This window comes from Tupaia chinensis, unplaced genomic scaffold (genome assembly GCF_000334495.1).
Source record: "Tupaia chinensis unplaced genomic scaffold, TupChi_1.0 Scaffold000539_1, whole genome shotgun sequence".
In the NCBI taxonomy this organism is placed as follows: Eukaryota; Metazoa; Chordata; class Mammalia; order Scandentia; family Tupaiidae; genus Tupaia; species Tupaia belangeri.
This window is the reverse complement of record NW_006160052.1, coordinates 412785-417030: the sequence shown is the minus strand read 5'-3', so window position 1 is coordinate 417030 and position 4246 is coordinate 412785. Positions and strand designations below refer to the sequence as shown.

Genomic DNA, 4246 nt, shown 5'->3' with positions numbered 1-4246 from the left:
CTTAAACTCACGCCAGGCGTGTGTGCGTGCGTGCCCAAGATCCCCAGAGGAGAATGGAGGAGAAGGGGTTGCAGCGTGGCCACCCCCCTGGGGGGGGTGATTTCTCGCTTTCTCTGTCTCTCTCTGTCTTTCTGGTGAGCTCATGCACCCTACAGTAAAAACCTCTCCCAAAAAAACCCCAAAACTTAAAGCCAGGAAACAGGTTAGGATTCTGTTCAAATAGTAGATCCATGAACCCATTGGGAGCTCAAGACAGGACAAAAATCCTTAAAACCGGAAAACAAAGTCTAGAAAAAAATCAGCAATGTTTTCATCAAGTCATAAAATTTTATTTCACTATTTCAGTCTCATCTACTTAATCTACCTTCTGTAGTGGTTTGATCTTACTGATTAAATTTTGGGATATAATATTCAACTCCAGACTTGTCCCTATGATTAAGTTAGCTACTTTCTCAGTTTTTGGACTCTTATTTCCATCTGTGTGTCTATACTTAATTTTCTTGGTATGGCACTCCCTGTAAAACTTCTTGGAGAGCTGGTCTGGTGTTGGTAAATTCTTTCAGGTTTTGTTTATCTGAGAATGTTCTTGTCTTTTCTTCCCATGTGAAGGACAATATTGCTGGGTACAGTATTCTTGGTTGAAATTGTTTTTCCCTTAACACTTTGAATATATTTTCCCATTCTTTCCTCACTCACATTGTTTCCAACAAGAGGTCCACTGTTAGCCTGATGGCATATCCTTTGTAGGTAACTTTCCAATCTTAATATCTTGCCTTTGTCTGTGTTTTTTGTCAATCTGGCTATAATGTGTCTTGGAGAAGATCTTCTTGTGTTGATTGTTTTTGAAGTCCTTTGTATTTCTTGGGACTGGATCTTTGAATGGCTCTCTAGGTTTGGAAAGTTTTCTTGTAGGATTTCATGGAATAGATTGTCAATGCCCTTTTGATCTCTTTGCCTCCTGGGATATCAATTATCCAGATGTTTGGCTGTTTGATGGTACCTTGTATTTCTTGTATATTATTCTCATTTTTGGGAGGTAATTTGCTCAGTCTTCGTGGTTGAATTTTCTAGGCCAGCGATTCTATCTTCTACATCTGAGATTTGATTTTCTGTATTATCTAGTCTGCTTTTAATACTTTCGAGGGAAGTTTTGACTTCCTGTAGTATAGCCTTCATCTCTAACAGGTTCATTTAATTCTTTTTTATAGTGTGTATTTCCTCTTTTGGATCTCGAAAGAATTTCCTCACCTCCTGGAACTTGTCAGCTCCTTTCTCCTGCCTCTTCTGCAGTTCACTGTCTCTCTTCTCTTCCATCTGTTAGCTTTGTTGCTATGAATATTCTAAATTCTTTATCAGACATTTCCATGAGTTTCATTGTACTGTCTGAGGATGAAGAGGAGTTATTCTTCTCCCTTGGAGAAAGGGTATTTTCTGGCTTTCCCATATTTCTTGTGACCCTGTGATGATTTCTAGTCATCTGATGGATGGTGTGTTTCTTCCTAATTCTTTAAGTTCAATCTGGGTGTTCAGAAGCATGCAGGAGAAGGTGATCTGCAATCTCTCTTCTGTTCTGTTTTCACTCTTTGTGCATCAGATTCAGTGGGAATAGAGGAATATTTTGATCCTAATCATATTCAGATGTTTAGATCCTGTTTGCCTGAACCTATCTAGACACTTAGAGTGTAGAGGCCACTAGAAAAGAATCTGGAGGGAGAAGTCTCAGCAGAAAAATCTTCATTTTTAGTCAAAGAAAGCAATATTTTACAGCTCAAGTTCAGTATCCATCTCAGGATGGGCTTGGGTTTGTCAAGGTGGATAATTTTAATAGAACATGTTCACTAAAGGAAATAAATACAGAAAACAAACAAACAAAAACCCTAGGTGAAAAAGTGGGATATTATTTGATGGCATGCAGTTGTTACATGCGGGGATTTAAGGAAGCAATCGAGGAACCAGCAGTTAGCGTAATGGCTATGTCGCTGGACTCCCACATAGTCGACCGCGGTTCGTGTCCCGGACCCGGTGGCTTAAAACTCACGCCGGGCGCGTGTGCGTGCGTGCCCAAGATCCCGAGAGAAGAATGGAGGAGAAGGGATTGCGGCCTGTGTTTTCATCAAAAGTCATATGTCTCTGTCTGTCTGGCGAGCGCACGTGCCCTATAGTGAAAACCTCCCCCAAAATTGCACAGTGAATATACTTTTGTTGTTTAACACTAGAGTGTCGGTTCTTTAGTTTTGATCAGTTTGTCATGCAGTTACACATTTTCTTGTAGATGATTTCATTCATTTGACTGTTGGGCTATAAAATGAAATACCCAGCCTATTTTGTAATGATCATCTTGCTAGATTTTTTTTTTATTTTTAGGTTTTTGTCATAGAGCATATGTACTCCCCACAGGAAAAGAGAAAGAGTGAGAGGGACTGTGACAAATCACCCCCCAGGGGCTTGGCCATGCTGCAATCTCTTTTCCCTTCTCCCTTTGGACATGCACATGCACCTGATGTGAGTTTCAAGCCACTGGGTCTGGGAATCCAGCACCTTAACCACCAAGCCACCTCCTGGTGCTGATTACAGTAATTTTTAAAAACTGAATCTTGTGTCCAAGTTCTATTCATTGTTTTGGATCCTTTTCCATAGGTTCATGAAGGCACTTGTCAGCAGCCCAACTGCCAAAATGGTGAAGCAGATCGACAACATGAATGCTTTTCATGAAGCTTTGGAAGGTGCAGAAATAAGCTTGTAGCAGCTGACTTCTCGGCCACGTGGTGTGGGCCTTGCAAAATGATCAAGCCTTTCTTTCATTCCCTCTCTGAAAAGTATTCGATGTTCTGTTCCGCTAATTAGACTTGGATGACTGTCAGGATGTTGCGTCAGAGTGAAGCCAAATGCTTGGTCACCTTCCAGTTTTTCAAAAAGGAACTGAAGGTGGGTAAATTTTCTGGAGCTAATAAGGAAAAGCTTGAAGGCACCATTAATTAATTAATCTAATCATATTTTCTGAAACCATAACTAGATATCAGCTATTTAAAACTTGTAATTTTTTTATTTACAAAAATCATGAAATATGGAGACTATATACCTGACTGCCATCTGATTATAAATGATAATAAAATATTAATTTTACCGTTTTAAAACTGTCTGATATCTGAATAGCTTTCAAAATAAATAACTAAAAAAAAAACCAACCAACCAACCAACCAAACAAAAAAACTGAATCTTGCTCTCCCTTAATTCCCAAGTATGGCTTGCATTTTGCTACTGACTCAGTGATTATTCGATTGCTTCCCTTTTTTTTGGAGAGGTTTTTTGCTAGAGGGCGCGTGCGCTCGCCAGACAGACAGAGAGACATAGAGACAGAAAGCGAGAAATCACCCCCCAGAGGGGATGGTCACACCACAATCCCTTCTCCTCCATTCTCCTCTCGGGATCTTGGGCACGCCCGCACACGCGTCCAGCATGAGTTTTAAGCCACTGGGTCCGGGACGTGAACCGCGGTCGACTACGTGGGAGTCCAGCGACATAGCCATTACGCCAACTGCTGGTTCCCTTCACAGTGCAATTTTTAAAATAATTATTTTATTTAACTTTATTTATTTATTTATTCATTCATTTATTTTTAATTTGACCAGAGAGAGACAGAGAGAGGGAAAATGCGAAAGCAACTGCAGTGGGCCATGTGGGAGTCCAGCGCCCTTAGCCACGTCCACCTCCCGCCCCCTCACTATGCTATTTATCTACAGTGTAATAATCGAGCGACAATAAGATTTCCTTGTGGACTCTAACATGGTATGGAAGTTGGGAAGGGACATAACGCTCTGTCCAATACGCGAGCCACCACTGTGGTTTAATGACTTGAGGCATTGTTCAGATGCCCACCTATGGCTAAGCAGGAACCACACGGCTTGGACTGAGTAGTGATGGTAGTTTCTGCATCACTGGGGGCCGGGTGGCAGGGTGCGAGGAGTTAACTGGACAGGGGGGACTTCAGGCACTCATTCTGCTCTCCACATAGTTTCTAATTCTCCATTAAAACAGAAGCCTATTGATAAAACTCACTGAAAAGAGGCACTTGTTTTACATATCTTAAAATAAATAACCAGAGGGGCCAGCAGGTGGCATGGTGGTTGAGAGTGCTGGACTCCCACATGGCTGACCCCGGTTCAAGTCCTGGACCAGGTGACTTACTTTCTCACATTTTCTCTGTGTCTCTCTCTGAAAATAAAATAAAATAATAATATGTAAAAGT

The 4246-nt window shown here is 41.3% G+C and overlaps 1 pseudogene; it reads left to right on the top strand.

The window, feature by feature from the left end:
• The first annotated feature begins 2667 nt into the window (after positions 1–2667).
• On the top strand, positions 2668–2979 carry LOC102472322 (thioredoxin pseudogene; annotated as a pseudogene).
• The last annotated feature ends 1267 nt before the right edge of the window (positions 2980–4246 follow it).